Source organism: Hyla sarda, chromosome 3 (assembly GCF_029499605.1).
Source record: "Hyla sarda isolate aHylSar1 chromosome 3, aHylSar1.hap1, whole genome shotgun sequence".
Lineage (NCBI taxonomy): Eukaryota > Metazoa > Chordata > Amphibia > Anura > Hylidae > Hyla > Hyla sarda.
Window position 1 is genome coordinate 75649433 of NC_079191.1, and position 19593 is coordinate 75669025.

The 19593-nt window shown below is 43.8% G+C and overlaps 1 protein-coding gene across 2 annotated transcripts in view; it reads right to left on the minus strand.

The window, feature by feature from the left end:
- Positions 1-15850, minus strand: part of SLC35G2 (solute carrier family 35 member G2) — a 48758-nt gene extending 32908 nt beyond the window's left edge. Inside the window, exon 1 of one of the 2 annotated variants that reach the window (XM_056564369.1) lies at positions 15595-15850. The gene's annotated coding sequence lies outside the window, so the exon portion shown is untranslated. Of the gene's footprint in view, positions 1-6676; positions 6928-15594 lie in introns of those variants that run through there. The other variant, XM_056564371.1, reaches the window with a different exon arrangement.
- Between the last annotated feature and the right edge of the window lie 3743 nt (positions 15851-19593).

Here is a 19593-nt window from a genome sequence, read left to right on the forward strand (position 1 = left end):
CCATTTGTGGATTTAAACTGCTCTGCTGGCACACTACAATGCTCAGAAGAGAAGGAGCGCCATTGGGATTTTGAAGAGAAAATTTGTCCGGAATTGAAGTCCACGTGTGTTTACAAAGCCCCCATAGTGCCAGAACAATGGACCCCCCCCCACATGTGACCCCATTTTGGAAACTACACCCTTCATGTAATGTAATAAGGGGTACAGTGAACATTTACGCCCCACAGATGTCTGACAGATTTTTGGAACAGTGGTCCGTGAAAATGAAAAATGTAATTTTTCATTTGCACAGGCCACTGTTCCAAAGATCTGTCAAACGCCAGTGGGGTGTAAATACTCAATGCACCCCTTATTAAATTCTGTGAGGGGTGTAGTTTCCAAAATGGGTTCACATGTTGGAAACTGTTCTGGCACCATGGGGGGCTTTGTAAACGCACATGGCCCCCGACTTCTATTCCAACCAAATTCTGTCTCCAAAAGCTCAATGGTGCTCCTCTTCTGAACATTGTAGTGCACCAGCAGAGCACTTGACATCCACACAATGGGTATTTCCATACTCAGAAGAAATGGGGTTACACATTTTGGGGGTCATTTTCTCCTATTACCCCTTGTAAAAATGTAACATTTGGGGAAAAACCAGCATTTTAGTGAAAAAAAATTATTTTTTTCATTTACACATCCGACTTTAGCAAAAAGTCGTCAAACACCTGTGAGGTGTTAAGGCTCACTGTACCTCTTGTTGCGTTCCTTGAGGGGTGTAGTTTCCAAAATAGTATGCCATGTGGTTTTTTTTTTTCTGTTGTTCTGGCAGCATAGGGGCTTCCTAAATGGGACATGCCCTCCAAAAACCATTTCAGCAAAATTTGCTTTTCAAAAGCCAAATGTGACTCCTTCTCTTCTGAGCACGGTAGAGGTATTTCCATACTGAGAAGAGACGGGGTTACACATTTTGGGGGGCATTTTGTCCTATTATTCCTTGTAAAAAGTGCAAGAAACACCATGTGCCACCTACACCACCAAGTATTGATGTGATGCAAAGACTTCTAAAAGGTGGAAGGGAACGATGTATGGTCCATTGTAACCGGTGGGGATAAAAACTTCCCCTGTAAGGCCCTACTCTCGCATTATTAGTTCCCTTATTTGCAAGTGTTACTCACCCTAAAAAGGGCAGCCCTCACAGGAACCTCTCCCTACTTCCACCTACAAACACTGCCATTTCCCAGGGTTTTTGGGTGGAAATTGGGATTGGTTCCTATGTGGGGCTGCCCTTTTAAGATGAGTAACACTTTCCTCAAAAAGGTGGAAGGGAACAACATATTGTTCATTGTAGAAGTTGGGGGTAAAAATTTCCCCTGTAAAGCCCTACACTTGCCCTATTAATTCCCTTCTTGGCAAGTGGTACGCACCCTAAAAAGGGCGGCCCCACACGGGAAACTCTCTCTATTTCCACCTAAAAACCCTGGGAAATGGCAGTGTTTGTAGGGAGAAATAGGGAGAGGTTCCTGTGTGGGGCCGCCCTTTTTAGGGCGAGTAACACTTGAAAAAAAGGGACTAATAATGCGAGAGTAGAGCCTTAAGTTTTTACCCCCCACCGGTTACAATGGACCAAATTCTGTTCCCTTCCACCTTTTAGAGGTCTTTGCATCACATCAATACTTGATGGTGTAGGTGGCACATGGTGTTTTTGCATGATTTAAAAAAAAAAAAAAAAAAAAAAGTGGGTCCATATATTTTATCCTAAGAATACTTTTAAAAGTTAAAGGGGTACTCCGGTGGCAAACTTTTTTTTTCTTTTTTGAACACAGTGCTCTCTGCTGATATCATGACCACAGTGCTCTCTGCTGACATCTCTGTCCATTTTAGGAACTGTCCAGAGTAGCATATGTTTGCTATGGGGATTTTCTCCTACTCTGGACAGTTTTTAAAATGGACAGAGGAGTCAGCAGAGAGCACTGTGGTCAGGATGTCAGCAGAGAGCTCTGTGTTCCAAAAAGAAAATAAATTCCTTTGTAGTATTCAGCAACTAAGAAGTACTGGAAGGATTAAGATTTTTTTTAATAGAAGAAATTTACAAATCTGTTTAACTTTCTGGCACCAGTTGATTAAAAAAAAAAAAGAAGAAAAAAGTTATCCACCGGAGTACCCCTTTAAGTTTTACGTAATGCATATCCTCAATGCCTACTTGTGGTCCGATACAAAGGAATGTCTGTAACTGGGGAGCAGCGCCTTAAATATATTTTGCACTATCCATCTTTGTGTGGCACCAGTGTTGTGTGGCACCATGATCAATCTACTCTGATGCATCTGGCATTGGTGGGTGGAAATTCTGGCTGATCCATGCCCGATTCATCTTCACAAAGGTAAGTCTCTCCACATTTTTTGTGGACAGACGAGTTCTCCTTGGGGTGACTATGACCCCCGCCGCATTTAACACCTGCTCTGATGGCACACTACTGGCCAGACAGGACAACTTTTCCAGGGCAAACTCTGCTAGTTGCAGCCACAAATCTGGCCACAAGTTTGGCTGCCCAGAAGTCCAGCGGATCTTCAAGGTGTGTTGGTAAGGTCATGTCAAGGTATGCCACCACCTGCTGGTTCAGGTCCTGCTCCAGATCTACCTGCTGTTGGTGAATTGCTTCACTATGCAGGTGAAGAAAGCTACCGATCAGCAACTGCAGACTCAGACTGCTGCCTATGGAGCTGGTACTGCTCCTGCCACCCCCCCCCCCCCCTCCCCAGCAGCCATGGCAGTAGAAGGTGAGTTCAGAGGCCCCCTCGAGTCAGACTTGCGAGAGGATGGACGATGGCACTGATTTGCACCAGAAAACTGACTATGTAGGAGGTCTCTGTAGTAGGTCAGTTTGTCCTCCATCTCAGTGGGTGTAAAAAAAGGCCCCTATTTTGTGCCGGTAGCGAGAGTCCAATAAGGTGGAGAGCTAGAAGTCATCATGCTGCCGAATAGTGACAATTCGGCGGTCACTATGCAAGCAAGTGATTTGACTTGGATGGACTCCCTGCCTCCATCTCCACTGCATACTGCCACGGCGTGTCTGTTTCCTCTGTCTCGCCTTCCTCATAACCCTCTAGCTCATCCTCTCCTGTCAGATGGCTAGAAAAACCGCACGTCTTACGAAACCAAAACTGTGCTCCACTGTGTCCCTCCTCCTCCAGTTCAGCCACCACAGGGCTCATGTGGCCGTGAGATGTGGGCGCCATGTCTCCAGTATCCTGACCAGCCATCGTGTCCAACACGTGTTGTAGTAGATGAAGCAGTGGAATTACATGGTTAATCCCGTAATGTGGCTTCCTCAAAGAGCCTGAGCAAATGGCAGGTGTCACGTATGAGCTGCCACTGGTTGACAAGTTACACAGGGGAGTCCCCCTATCCGCTTGGATCCTCAAGAAATAGGTGATGGCTTTTCTCTGTTCGTGTAGTCAGTCCAACATATGTAGGATGGAATTCCAACTCGTGGAAACATTGCAAATCAGACTATGTTGTGGGATACCGTTCTGACGATGCAGCTCAAGGAGGGTGTGCTTTGCGGTGTACGAGTTGCTAAAGTGCATGCAAAGTTTCTTTAAACATTGTTAGGATGTCTTACAGATGGGGGAACACTTCAGGAACTGCTTGACAACCAGACTGAACATGTGTGCCATACAGGGTGCATGTCTCAAGCTCCCTTGTCGCAGCGCAGACAAGATGTTCTTCCTTTTGTCGGTCACCATGGTTCCCATTTCCAGTTTTCGTGGAGTAAGCCATGATTCGATTTCTTGATGAAAGACTTTTAGCAGTTCCTCCCCTGTGTGACTCCGTTTGCCAAGGCAAACCATGTGAAGAACGCTGTGACACCGCCGTGACCTGCACACATGTTATACTGGAGGGGCACTAAGACTTGTCCGTGCAGTGGAGGCTGAGGGCAAGGTGGAGGATGAGGAGGCGGAGTCGCATAGTGGCACAGGACTAACGGCCTGAGACTGTTGAAGCGGAAGTGGCGTGACCTGTCCAAGTTGCTATTGTGGCTGTGCAGGAACCAACTTCCCCCAGTAGTTACAGCTCTACACGTTGGCACTGTCATGCACTTTGGTACACACCGACAGGCTCAAGGACTGGCCTACCTTCTGTTCCACAACATTGTTCTTTGTAAAGAAATGACGGCTTGGGAGTCTCCACCTCGGCACGGCATAAACCATCAGTTCTCTGAAAGGTACAGAGTCCACCATTTGAAAAGAGAGGGACTGCAGCACCAGCGACTTAGACAGGAGCACATTCAGCTTCTGCACTGTTGGATGAGTGGGCGCATACTATTGTCTCTTAGACATGGCTCCGCCAATGGATTGCTGGTGGAATGACTGACTCAGCTCCCTTCGGCTGAGGTGGAGGAGCATTGGCTGGCTGAAGGAGGGAGCGGCTGGCCACTGGGTAATGCAGTAGGCTGGACAACCACATCAGAGCCACAGTTTTATGGTGACGCTGCATATGTTGATACAGGGCCATGGTGTCAAGATTGGGACCGTGGCCACGATTCACCTTCTGCCGACACATCTTGCATGTGGCCAGGTTAACATCCTCCAGATGCTTCCACACCGCGGAGTAGCTGATTTTCCCACCAACAGTCTGCACTGATTGACTGCTTCTGCTGCCGACTCCAGGAACCCCTGTTCCACTACCTCCCTGGAAGGTAGGCTTCTGCGAAGCAGGTGGTCTACCCCGGGCACATTTGGCTCCAGACTTTCCACTTCTACCACCATGCTGAGTGCCAACCATGCTACCACCTTGCTGGCTCAGCTGCTGCCTCAGGGGCAACCTGCAACCCTCTTCTCCAGATGATGATGAAGCCCCTTCTCATCTTGCTCCCAAGTGCGATCAGCTTCATCATCATCAAGTTGTGTCTGCACGTCACTGATGTCCTGGAGCCTGAATGCTCGTAACACCACCTCCCACTCCACTCTCCTCATCACTACTTGCGAACCTAGGGGAGGAAGCGGTGGATGTCTCCTCCATTTCTTGGCTGGGCAGTAGTTGCTGACTGTCCTCTAATAGATCGTCCTCACTAAATATTGGAGCTGAACCCACAGCATAAGATACTTCTGTGGGGGAGGGAACAGCATAGGACAGAGGCAATGGGAGGGCAAGGACTGCTCCCGGGCCATACCAACTGAGGGTTGTGTCTGAGGAACCCACCTACTGCTGACTGGGGGTGTCAGATGTCACCGTGTTAACCAATTGATGACGACAGATGGGTTGCTGGTTGAGACACGGCCGTTAGCTGATGCCAGGAGCTCAGGCCTCTCACTGCGACTTCTGCTGCAACTCGCCCCTAGTTTGCTGCAACCTCTGCCTGATGAATTTAGGTCTCTGCCATTCCTCTGTGCACGTCCTGGCACTTCTCTGCCGGACACACTTAGTGCGTAAATGAGGGGAGTATAATATGCTCCACTAAGCTTAAAACAGTATTTGTTTACAACACCAGCAGGTATGTACTTTTGCTTGTCTTTCACAGTATCTAGGCCTTTAAGACTTTAACAGGAACAAAACAGTACACCACTTAGATGTACGAAGGTGGTATGCGCTTATAAGGGAGGACAATGTGTTCCAGTACGCTTAAAACAGTATTTGTCTACAACACTAGCAGGTGTATACTTTTTCCTGGCCTTTCACAGTATCTAGGCCCTTAAGACGTTAACAGGAACAAAATAGTACACCATTTTGATGTATGTATGTGGTATGCACTTATGAGTTGATTACAATTCGTTCCAGTTCGCATAAAACAGTATTTGTCTACAACACCAGCAGGTGTGTACTTTTAGTGATAGTAATGGATGAGATCTCAAGGACTGGGGAATTAATGGTGTGAAGTAACTGGAATGGGAGAAGATGCAGGGAGATGAATAGATAAATAGATACAATGTAATAGATGCGAATATAGATAGTTACTATGACTCAGAGAATGTGTGGTGCTTAATAAATGCAAGGCTGGTGATCAAGTATGGAAAAATGGAGAGGTAGATGTATTGTGTAGATGCAAATGAATGGTGACTGTTTTGTGTATGTATACTATGTATACTAAAAGTGTTTCTGAAATAACTACTGCAATAGATGTATAAATTAAATCGATGTACTAAATGTCCAGGGTACAACACATTTATTAATCAAATAAAAACAATTGTTTAGTCAATTTAAACAGTTATGTAGAAATGTGGAATAAGAGTGCAGGGCCCTTGCACTCCTCCCCACCTGTTATAATTAAAGGTAAAGATCATTCAAAAATAAAAATAAAAATATATAAAAAGGTATAAAATGAAACACACAATATATGTGATAAAATGACAACACACTCTCAGTTCAAAAGTTCAGTGGTGGTTAGAGGCAAATCCACTTATGTGTACTTGCAACCTCTGGAGACCCCCAGTTTGGGGCCCACCGTTGCGAAAAAACAGAGGTACGGCTCAGCCGTTTATAAGTAAAGTACAGTGGTGGGGATATATACCAAGTCACTAATCCGTAGGTTCAAAGCTATAGATGACAACGTCTCTAATGAAGGTGTAATTTGATGGTTCCTGCATATACAGCGCGGCAGCTGTGTTACAGTATGGAGCACTGTAGGAACTACAGTTCAAATGAATTGGCGGCTCGGCGGCCGTCAAGATAAAGTCTCCGGTACGGTGTACCGCTTACCTGTCCTGTGGGTAGGTGGAGCGAGGCTCTGCGAGATGGGGTCCCGATGTCCGTGGCGCTGGGATGTCCTGGCGTTGCGGTCTGTCTGCCAATAGGCCGGTCGCCTAGTCCGTGCGCTGGATTTGTCAGTCTCTCTCTCTGTAGGGGTCTCAGTCCTTGTGGTAATGCTGGTAATGCTCGGTGCTCCTTGGTGATAGCCGTGGAGCGCTCTGTGATAGCCATAAGTTTTAAGGAGATAGTGACTTGAGATTGTGAACGTGGGGTATCTGGTGGTGATCTCTGGAGAGGTGTGTCAGACAGTGTGTGGGTGATCAGACGCGTTTCGGACTATAGTAGTCACTCACTGAGGAAGGACTACTATTTCAGGTGTGTACTTTTGCCTAGCCTTTCACAGTATCTAGACCCTTAAGACTTTAACAGAAACAAAATGGTACACCCCTTAGATGTACGTATGTGGTATGCACTTATAAGGGGAGGACAATTCGCTCCAATACGCTTAGAACAGTATTTGTCTACAACACCAGCAGGTGTGTACTTTTGCCTGGCCTTTCACAGTATCTAGGCCCTTGAGTTTTTAATGGAAACTAAATGGTACATCACTTAGATGTACGCACAGGTTACACTTAATAAAGGACAATATGCTTTTAGTGCTCTGTTCACCCTAACTGGCTGGATACTATTATCTTATAATTTTTTTCTGCCACACGGCTAGATCAAATTATTAGTTCCACAACAGCGTTTGTCTTACTGTAAGGCTGCGACTTTAAAATACAAAACTATTATATTACGCTTTCCTATCTATAGTTAATTTTCTATTATTTCCTGCATTTATATATTTGATAATTAAAGTTTACCTCCGATGTTTTAGGCAGTTTTGTGGGAAATGATTATAGTGCAGCATTGTGCACAGTTGTCATTTTTCTAAACCACTTTAAGGGCATGTTAAACGTACAGGATCTGCTGCATACTTTTGCTGCATATTTTGTGCAGCGGATTTTGCTACCTATTAAATTCAATGGGTAGCAAAATCAGCTGCAGAAAATATGCAGCAGATCCTGTACGTGTGTATGTACCCTAATTAAAATTTCAGCTCAGGGATGCCTTCACAAATGTCCATTCTTCCCACCGCTTACAACTGTTCATTAGGAGATAGAGGTTCCTGCTCCATCTCCATAGCACCCGTCACCAGGACGAGACCCTTTGTGCACCTGAGGAGGAGTGCTTTTACGCTGACAAGGGTTGCTATGGAAACGGAGCAGAAAGCTCTCCCAAAGTACAGTTACACGAAGGTATTCTGGCACCAAATTTAAATTGATAGAATATAATATTTTACACCGCACAACCTACACTTTTGAAAACACTCGTAGTGTTTTTTTATTACAAGAAAATGGGCGTGGTTAACCAAAAATGGGCGTCTTCCCGACAAAAAGCAGAAATTACTCAGAGTACTTCCAAAATCACTCATGAAAAAGGGTGAGTTTGGCTCACAGAGTAACCAACAGCCAAGAGGATGTGTAACAACTACCAAAAGCGAGTGATTTGGGCAAAGGCACAGTTTAACTTGGTGGGGAGTACTATTTTCTCATTGTTTTAAAGTTGTACTCAAGGATTTTTAGAATACGCAATGCATTTAAAACTTTAAAAAATATGCCTTTAATTGTATATATATATATATATATATATATATATATATACACATACATACTTTTTTGTGTGTGTGTGTGTTGGGGGGGGGGGGGTTAAACTCCTGTATTAGATGGTCTAAGTCCATTAAATTGTTTTAGTTCTATTTTGTTGCTTAATTCCTGTTAAATCTTGTGTTTTGTTTGGTTTGGCACATGTTCATAATTTGTATTCTATACCCATGTTTTTAGTTTTTTTTTCTTTTAATCCGGAGTATGTGCAACACATTTTCCTGTGCAACACAAAAAAAAAAAAACATGTGACAGAAAATTAACCGAAACGTGCGACACATTAGTAAATCAGCTCCCAGAAAAAGAAGAGTGAAATCTAAAACACTCCAGAAAGAACACTCGGATTTTAGTAAATCAAGGCCAATGTAACTCCAAGTCAATGACACTTCTGTGAAATCACACTGTAAACTCAGGAAGCAACACTGATTGACAATCAATTTCACATGCTTTTGTGCAAATGGAACAGACAACAGGTGGAAATTATAGGCAATAAGCAAGACACCCCCAATAAAGGAGTGGTTCTGCAGGTGGCGACCACAGACCACTTCTAAGATCCTATGCTTCCTGGCTGATGTTTTGGTCACTTTTTAATGCTGGCGGTGCTTTCACTCTAGTGGTAGCATGAGAACCACACAAGTGGCTCAGGTAGTGCAGCTCATCCAGAATGGAACATCAATGCGAGCTGTGGCAAGAAGGTTTGCTGTGTCTGTCAGCGCAGTGTCCAGAGCATGGAGGCGCTACCAGGAAACAGGCCAGTACACCAGGAGATGTGGAGGAGGCCTTAGGAGGGCAACAACACAGCAGCAGGACCGCTACCTCCGCCTTTGTGCAAGGAGGAGCAGGAGGAGCACTGCCAGAGCCCTGCAAAATGATCTCCTGCAGGCCACAAATTTACATGTGTCCACTCAAACGGTCAGAAAACAGAATCCATGAGGGTGGTATGAGGGCCCGACGTCCACAGGTGGGGGTTGTGCTGACAGAGTCTGGAGACGGTTTGGTGGTGGGTCAGTAATAGTGTGGGGTGGCATTTCTTTGGAGGGTCTCACAGCCCTCCTTGTGCATGCAAGAGGTAGCCTGACTGCCATTAGGTACCGAGAGGAGATCCTCAGACCCCTTGTTAGACCATATGCTGGTGCGGTTGGCCCTGGGCATTGATGCTATGGACTGGCCCACCCGTTCCCCAGACCTGAATTCGATTGAGCACATTTGGGACATCATGCTACGCTCCATCCACCAACGCCACGTTGCACCACAGACTGTCCAGGAGTTGGCGGATGCTTTAGTCCAGGTCTGGGAGCACATCCCTTTTAGGAGACCATCCGCCACCTCATCAGGAGCATGCCCAGGCGTTGTAGGGAGGTCATACGGGCACGTGGAGGCCACACACACTACTGAGCCTCATTTTGACTTGTTTTAAGGACATTACATCAAAGTTGGATCAGCCCGTAGTGTGGTTTTCCACGTTGGTTTTGAGTGTGACTCCATATCCAGACCTCCATGGGTTAATAAATTAGATTTCCATTGATCATTTTGTGTGATTTTGTTGTCAACACATTCAACTATGTAAAGACGAAAGTATTTCATCCGATTAGTTCATTCATTCAGATCTAGGATGTGTTATCTTAGTGTTCCCTTTATTTTTTTGAGCAGTGTATCTATATATATATATATATATATATATATATATATATATATATATATACACACCAGTGCTATAAATGAAGCATCATTGTTGGCACCCCTGTTGCAGCTTTTGCATTGGTGCCCAGCATCTTCAAGTTACGCTTCTTACTGGAAGGCACTATAAATAAGGGCAAAACTGGTACTTACTGTTCAATGGGGAAGCTAGTTGGCACTGTTTGTAAAGGTATCATTGCTATCACGGTTTATGGTGGCACGCATACTTGCCATAATTTATCGAGGCTGTCTTTGCTATGGGGAGGCTCTGTCTTTCATGGGGTACTGCTGCATTCATTTTGGTAAATGATTGGAATGTACCAAATTGTTTGTACATATGAGCTCCAATAGAGGGTTTAGATGGGTTACATTTTAGAGTAGGCAAAGACATCCATGTAGTAAACTCTACAGCAGTGTTTGCCAACCAGGGTGCCTCCAGCTGTTGAAAATCTAAACCTCCCAGCATGCACGGACAGCCTTCGGCTGTCCGGGCATGCTGGGAGTTGTAGTTTTCCAACAGCTGGAGGTGCCCTGGTTCGGAAACACTGCTCTACAGAGACAAATCGTTGCTAAAAGAAGCATCATTACCGTCTAAAATAGATTAGAAAGAGAATCTGAATGGAGTGAACGACCATGAGTCATCTGGTTTAATGGTTGCTTATTAGCTTGTGCCTTTTCCCAATATGTACTGTACTCCTTTGTCTGGTCTGCAGCAAGATGATGTCCTATAAACCACCCATGTAACCTTATAATTCACTATATTACAATTTACTAAGATTGTGCTGTGGGTTTTATGTGGAAAGTTGTTTGTTGATTTCTTTCTTTGGGATCGCATAGGTCAGAAAAACAGAGAACGTTCTGATCATAATTTTCTTTTTTTGTGTTTCAAAAAGTCACATGATGTTGGGTGATCTTACTATAAAAAAGTTGGGTTGTTCTAAAATCTTGAAGCCACGCCCCTTTTTAGGTCTTTGTAGTGGGGTGTGGACATTGGCCCTCATTTACTATTCTAAACCCGACTTGTTTTGTCGGGTCATTTTGTCGCATCTTTGTCTGCGACATGTCGCAGACATCGTGCGCCAGTCTGCGACACGATGCAACATTTTTTCCCAACGGACCCGATGTGGATTCTCCCAAAACCGAAAAAGGGGCGTAACCCGACATTTCTGAGCTTTCCCACGTATTTATAAAGCTTTCCAACCCGAATTTGTTCAATTGTTGTGGATTTTTTCCAGACAACTCAGAGGAGTTGGAAACCAAAACCAACAAAACCCACGTGCGACAAACAGGATGCGACATAATAATAAATATCAGGGGAAAAAAAGCAGTCGGGTAAGAAAGCAACATAGACTTACAACCCGATTTTCTAAGTAAATGAGGGCCATTGTGTTCTTTTCTTTTTTGGTGCAAATTTTGGCCTAGGCACAACTGTGGAGCAAGACAATGGTAAATCAGGGTCTTTATGGTGTTATTCAGAGAGAGGCAGTTTCTGTGGTAGGGCAAAATTCTGTAGGGCAAAATTGTTTGGTCACTTTATGGTGGAATTAATCAAAATGGGGGTATTATTTAGTTACTCTCTTGCTGAGTCACTGAATTGTAGTATTATTAGTATGACATAAATATTCAGTCACTTGAATGGCAGCATTTTTGTGCATTGTACGCTATATTTTTTTAACCTATATATTTGCCTTTGTATTTATTACTTTACATCAATCATTTACTGTTACTTTAGAAGAATATGTTTTGTACTAGTGGTATGGAAACATATAGAATATTTGGAGTACTGCATTGTTTGATATGTGATGATTCTATGATCTATATATTTAAAGGCCTCCATATATTTTTTATTCCAGCTTTATACCATTATTGTCACATCCAGGGTAGGGATCAGCGCAGGTCTACATTTTGCCCTTACCACTGTCCAACCCTCAATCCACCCTAACTGGGCAACATTCGCTAAGTGTATGGGGCATCAGGGAAATCAGACAGGCCAGGTCAGCAACACGGGGACAAAATAGTCGGCAGACAAGGAGTAAATCCAAAACAGGCCAGAGAATCAAAACCTAGATGGTAGCAAAGTACAAAGTCAGAAGGCAAAGGCAGGGTCTGGTCGCAAGCAGAGTTTCGATCACAAGGTCAAGTACATAGACAATATAGGAGTCAGAAACACTGGTGAGTTGTAAAAACTTCACAATCGTAGGCAAATACAAAAGAGTTTAAATTTGAGAGGTGTGAGTGTTAGCGCCAAAGCTGATTGGCCTGGCACTCAACCATCCTTGTTGGCCAGGCTCACCGGATCACACATTGATAAATGGTCCTGCTATGTGCAGGGCCATTGCCAAGACAATGAGGAATGCCACCGACCACCAGAGAGAACTGGAGGCAACACTATAGCCTGACCAGGTAAGCTCATTACAATTATAGTGCAGAACATTTCATCCATAGGTCTTAATAACAAAAAAAATATCTGTTTTGTTTCTCTTCTACAATCTCTGCAGTTTGCTGTGTGAGCTCAATCTACTATCTATAATTGTACACAGCATATATGAATCTCCCCTCCAGACTACCTCGAATCTGCTTTCTCTCTTTCTAAAGTCTGTGTGAGCTGTCCTCCAAGGATTCTTTCCCTCCATCTACTTTTTGAGATAGTAAGTACCACCTACCTCATCTTGATGCTATCTCTAATGCTATGAGTGTGGAGAGTCTATCTGATGGGCTAATCTTTAAAGAGTACCTGTCACTAAATAAACTATTCTAAACTAACACAGGCTATGTTCCCTAAGTACTCCTAACACCCCTCCCACCCTTAGAAAAAAATTCAGAGCTTTTAAAAACTGTGTATCATACCTTTCTTCTTGCTCACATAGTGAAATCTTCCAGCAGGAGAAAGTGGGCATTTCCCAGCAGGCATGACATCACTGAAGCATGCTAGGGGACCACTTCCGCCCTCACATGGTTGCAGTGCTGTGAGGAATAAAAGACCTCAAGCTCTGTGCAGCAGCTTTCAGTCTATGTATCTTTCAGTGAGGCTCTGTTCAGCTTTTAATCTGTGTAGCTGCTTGCAGTGGGGCTCCTTGCAGCTGTCAATCAAGCTCAGTGCAGAGAAACACTTCCTGAGTTTGGTCTCCTACCATTACAAGCAGGAGACCAAAATCTGAGATTTTGACCAGATGGAATGTGTTCTGGCCAAAAAAGGGAGACCCCTGGTGGCCAGAATTATATAGCAGAAAAACGAACAAAACATATTTTTTTCAAAGGAAGCCAATTACAAAAGTTATTTATTTGGCATAAGGAATCAAATATTAAAAATCATATTTCATGACAGTGCCCATTCAAGTAGCAGAATCGCTAATAAAGACTGTAGTTTCTAGACTAGAGTTTCTTAATTTTGTCTTTAGGATACAAATATTTAAAAAAAAACCTGTGCAATGGCATCCATGACCTTTAAATTTTATTTGTAGTTGTACTAATAGGGATCAGAGTTTAAAAAAAAAAAGTGCTTCGGGTATATTGAGATTTTGCATATAGTTGCAAAAAATCTAAACTTGCTGACAGTAGCAGATTTAGAAATATCTGCACAGTGATTACACTTCAAATCTTTTCATGTATAAAAAAAGCAACACTGAAAATTATAATAACCAAGTTTTCACTATTTAATCTGGGCTCGTACTGACTGACTGTTCTTCATCAACAACCAATATGAAGGTTTACAGACTAAACAATATACTAAATAATGAATGGCAACAAAGGTTTTAAACCTTCTTATTTGCTAGAGCTACAGCAAACAGTTTAAAGGGGTTATCCGGGAAAGGAAAACAGAATTAATTTCTTCTAAAAACAGCACTACCCCTTACCTTAGGCTGTGTCTGATATGACAACTTGGCTCCATTCATTTCAATGAAACGGAGCTGCAATACCACACACACCCTGAGGCAGATGTGGTGCTGTTTTTGAAGAGATCAGTGCTGTTTTTCAATCCTGGATAACCTCTTTAAGCTTTTACTAAAGCTGTGGCAGCCTGATGTCATATCTGCAGATGGGCATTGACAATAACCATGAATGGATAATGGGGAGGCAGGTAACATCCGGTGTCCTTCTGCAAACAGCTATAAAAGCTTAGCTACTATTTGCTTTTCTGCAAATCTACTTTTTTTTTCCTATCCATTTAATGTTTCATTAATATTTTCCTTCTCTTAAGACTCCACTATCAAGTGTATCACCTAAGAGACTATATACGCCATCATTTTGTAAAATCTTTAATTTTCTAAAATCTATGATAAACCTATATATTGAATTAAAATGTAGTATCCAATCCTCAATGCCTTTTGTCAGTACTGAATGGCCCTGTGCTTTTCCTACACCATGTATCCCCCCCCCCCCCCAGAAATATGATAAATTGTTTTTTTCAAGTTATTTGATAATTTCTTTGTTAGATCAAACTCAATCCACTATCTGAGGATGTGTATTTATTACTGCGACTATATCTTGGTTCCCTTGGGCTATTTTGTCTGAATGTACAAATGCCAACCCTGGATTATTGTTTCCTTTGCTTCACTTAGAACATTAAAATGACAGCAAAACTGTACTGAGAGTACGTTCCAATTATGTCTTCATCCATATTTTAGAGACTGTTAAAGAAAACCTGTATTTCATAAAAAAACATACACAAATCCAGAAACCCTTAAAAGAGATTAAAAAGATGATAATCTATAACACATACATTGTATTCCTATGTTTACTTTCATTCCAACCATGAATAGTTAAAGGTACATTAAGTTACAAGCATGAAATGTTAGGTTACTTATTTCTATGTTTCTATCCATCTATTTGCACCCAAAATACAAACAAATTTCACACTCCCAACTATACTGCACTCCATATACTGAAAATGGCGTAGTATTGTCTGTTCCCTATTTATCTGAACATCAACAGACCTAAATATTACATTAGGGCTCCGAAATCTGTTGTTGTTTTTCCACTTCCAGTGACTTTCCAGTAGGTATATCCCCAGCCAGAAAACTGGCTAAGTAGACCAACAAACCCATCTGCAATGAAGTGAGGTGGAAGACACGCATCATTGGTCCTCATGGAGCAGCGGTTCAGTACCACAGACAGCAATGCCATAAAAGCACCAAGGACACCTTGCAAGTGACATCTCCACATACAGTACCAAGATGTAGAGAAATCTATACCTGCAATCACATAAGAAGTGGGGTGAAGGACAGGGATCACAGGTCATTAGATTAGATGAAGATGGGGTTCAGCACCATGGACAGCAGTCTAGTAAGAAGGAAAGGGCAAGGCTCACGTCAAGTCGTCTTGCCTGGAGCGATCATATTTCCTAATGTATATCTGATGAAAATATTGCTTAGTGCTTAATCCCAGTTCTACTCTTGCCAAGAAGAAAACGCTTGGGGATGAGCCAAGGCACCACTCATTCCATCATCTGCACTATATCACCATGAAGGCACAGTGCCCACTGCCTCCCTCATGCAATCCTCAATGGAAATCCCATTCATCTGCAAACATACACTTAGGAGCCATTACCTCTGGTTTTAGCAGGTGGAGTATGTTGCCTTACAGGCAGATAGTTCTCCTGCCCTGGGATGAGTACATCTTCAGTTGACTTTCTTATCTTTTCTTGGAATCTTGTGTGGTCCAGCACAGTGTAAGGAGCCCAACAATGTTCTCTCTAGATGTCTACAGGGAGCTGCAGGAAAATAATGCTTATAGGAGGGCAGTGAGCGCTCCCCACCCCCTGCCTCCCCCTCCCTTACCCTGCCTCTCTTGCTCTTCGCTCAGACTGCATTTGTCAAACATACAAGAGAGGAAATAGGGACGGAGGTTGCAGCTGAAGGGGAGACTGTGATAAGCTATAGAGCTGCATGGATGGGAGCTGCACTGTGTGCGCATGAGCAGCAGAGCCAGGGGGCATCTGGCACGCCTGTCATAAGCTGTTTGCTCTCTTATTGTCTGAATGTGTAGGAAATGTTATGTGTCTTAATAGTTTTCTTATGCATTTGCAGTTTAACTCTTGAACTGCCAAATTATTTTCTCTGCTTATGTGTCCTTATAGATGACTGGGCACAGAGCTGATATTTGTCAATAAACTACGTAGTTATTACAAAAATGTATAAATATATTTGTGGTGGCTCAGTACAGGTGTTATACCCCTGTACCCTTGCTGCCCTGTCAGGCAGCCTCCCTGCAGTGTCCCCTGGGCCCCCGACAACTGTCCACTTATGTATATATATTTTCTGCCATTTGTTATATTGTAAAATGTATATGAGTTTTATTACTCTAAGAAATGTTTACATGTGATCACCAGTTGTCATGTGAGTTGTCATGTGAGTGTAACCCAGGGAGGTATCAGTGACCATGTGACCTAAGGGTGACCTATGGGACCCCTCCTAGTCTCCCCCATATCAGCCCTGGGTGGAGCTAGCTCTCTCCCTGATGCTCTTAATTCCTGAGTCTTTGCTGAGGTGCAGCCGAGCCTAAGAGTGTGTTTGGAGTCATAGGAGGTCTCAAGTCAAGTCTGCAGCCACAAGTCTACAAGTCTACAAGTAAGCTAAAATCACAGCTCAGTCTGTCTCCAGTCAAGTCAAGTCAGTCACTATCATCTATTGTCAAGTCAACGTGGCCTGCACTAAGTTGTCCAAAACCACTGCAAGTCTCAGCAAGCCATTAAGGTCTCTGAAGTCACTGATCACCTCTGTGGGCCCGACTGCACTGTATAGACTGTACCATCTGTCACTCAGTAAAGCTACCGTTATCCGTAACTTGTGGAAGACCGCAAACGGTGCCTCGTGTATTACCCTTAGGATAGATTAAAATAGTGTAGCACCTTATTGGTGGACGCTCACCTTGGAGTGGAGGATAAATTGCATATCACCTCTGATAGAGGTGGAGCAGGCTGCTCAGCCGGAGGGTCCTCAGGAATCAGGAGATCCTGTCCTGTAGAAGCATGCGAAGAAAATAGGAAAAAGGGACCAGCGGATTCCAGGCGCTGCTTGCTCAAACACCATAGGCAGAGGTTAATAGTAAAAGAACCTTGCAGTGATCGTATTTATTATTAAAATAATAAAATAACAGATGACGCGTTTTGAGGGTAACCCCCTCTTCATCAGATCAGCATCCCAATAAATACGATCCCTGCAAGGATCTTTTACTATTAACCTCTGCCTATGGTGTTTGAGCAAGCAGCGCCTGGAATCCGCTGGTCCCTTTTTTCCTATTTTCTTCGCATGTTATCCGTAACTTGGTGTCGGAGTCATTATTGCCCCGTGCCTAGCCCAGGATCCAACGGTATACCTTCGGTAGTATTGAGGATAAACAACGCCCTGGCATCACGAATACAAGGGGTTAATGCCATCTGCCCCTAGGCATTACACCCCATACCAAAACTTTGGGCGTCCTACAAACAGGATGCGGTGGTGCGCCTTATGCGTCAAGTCCTCCCCCAGTCTGAACTGTGTCCATTATTGACAGAAAATCGCATGCCGGTGTGAATAAAATTTGCGTCAGAAAGTGTACAGGACTTTACCAGTGAAAAGTGTTTTACCCGAGGTGCTTGTGAAATAGAGGGGGAGGTGAAGGAAGGACTGTTATTTGCCATTGTGAACTGCAGAGAGTCGGTACCTGAAAGGGTTAACTTGTTCGGCTGCTTCCCGCACACGCGAGCGGTCACAGCTCCACCCCCTCAGTCCCCAGCGGTGACGCCTCTTCAGTACAGCGAGGAGGAACCAAAGAGCCGCCCTGTGTTGCACAGGGGAAGATGTTGATGACCGGACCAAAACCGGATGTTCCCTGGGCGCAGCCATATTGAAAGCTCCAGCTGCTGCGTTCATCTCTGCTGTTATCTGTCAAGCACCCACTGCAGCACAGACTCTGCAAACATCAATGATTGTCAGTATTAAAGGGGTACTCCGGTGGAAAACTTATTTTTTTTACTTAAATCAACTGGTGCCAGAAAGTTAAACAGATTTGTAAATTAATATAGCCACAAAAGAGAAAGAAAATCTGGCACTGCTATATCATCCTAAAAATTCCACTGTCTATATACTGTGTCTGCTGTCACATTGCGGTCAGGCACATCACGGTCAGGCAGCAGGAGGACGGGGAGGCTGTGATGGTATGGGGGGGGGGGGGGAAATCAGATGTCAGGGCCACAGCCGTTCGGTGCTTCACAGGGGCCTGACGAAGCACCGAACGGTGCGATACGGCTGTGGCCCTGACGTCTGATTCCCTCAATACCATCACAGCCTCCCTGTTCTCCTGCTGCCTGACCGTGATGTTCCTGACTGCAATGTGACATCCGACACCTCAAGTACTAGGACCTGGTGAGCTGCTCCGCAATCTTTCTTTTTCTTATCTTTTAGTGATGTGACTACTAGATTTGTAAATTACTTCTATTAAAAAATCTTAATCCTTCCAGTACTTATTAGCTGCTGAATACTACAGAGGAAATTCTTTTCTTTTTGGAACACAGAGCTCTCTGCTGACATCTCTGTCCATTTTAGGAACTGTCCAGAGCAGCATATGTTTGCTATGGGGATTTTCTCCTTCTCTGGACAGTTCTTAAAATGGAGATGTTGGCAGAGAGCATTGTGCTCGTGATTCAGCAGAGAGCTCTGTGTTCCAAAAAGAAAAGAATTTCCTCTGTAGTATCCAGCAGCTAATAAGTACTGGAAGGATTAAGATTTTTTTATAGAAGTAATTAACAAATCTGTTTAACTTTCTGGCACCAGTTGATTTAAAAAAAAGTTTTCCACCGGAGTACCCCTTTAAAGCGATAGCACACTCAAAAATCAACAGGATGTCCGAACCCAGCTCTCCAGATCAATCAGGCGGCAGCCCCCCTTCATCTCCAGCAGCGAGGTCATCACCTGCCCCAACAATTGGGACATTGCCCGCCCTGCATGCAGTCAACATCAACAGTCCTGGTGTTCCAGCGTCTCCACCGGTATTCATGGGGAACCCTGGATCGAAAGGAAGCAACATTACTACATGCACTACAGCTGCCCCTCACTGTATACATTTTGTTGGGCACTCTTTGCCTGGCCCAGATGCTCAGTGTACTATATAGGAGCAGTGACTCCTCTACCATTGACAGGAGTCCCTGCTTTTGTAATTCTTTGTATGAGCAATCACAGGACACTTCCAAATCGAAAGCAACCGTGAATTGGCGCCCAAACAAATTGCTTTACTCATATATACTAATGCCATTGAAGCACTGACTTCTTTAATTATTAAAATATAACACAGGCAAGTGCATATATAGCAATCCCCTCACCTTTTTATTGGAAATATTTCACATTTCTGCACAGGCTCTATGTATACAGCCGCCTATATTCTCAATTCACTGCAGACAGCGATTGATGGGAAGTTGTCAACAGATTATTACTACCTAAGTCTTCATAGCATTAAGAAAACACATGCTGGGCCATAATGGTACCTGGAAAGGCTGGTGCTGCCCTGCAGGGTGTTATTTGTTTATGGGCATCCGTTATACTTGCAAGGCTGCGTTCACACTACCATTCAGCT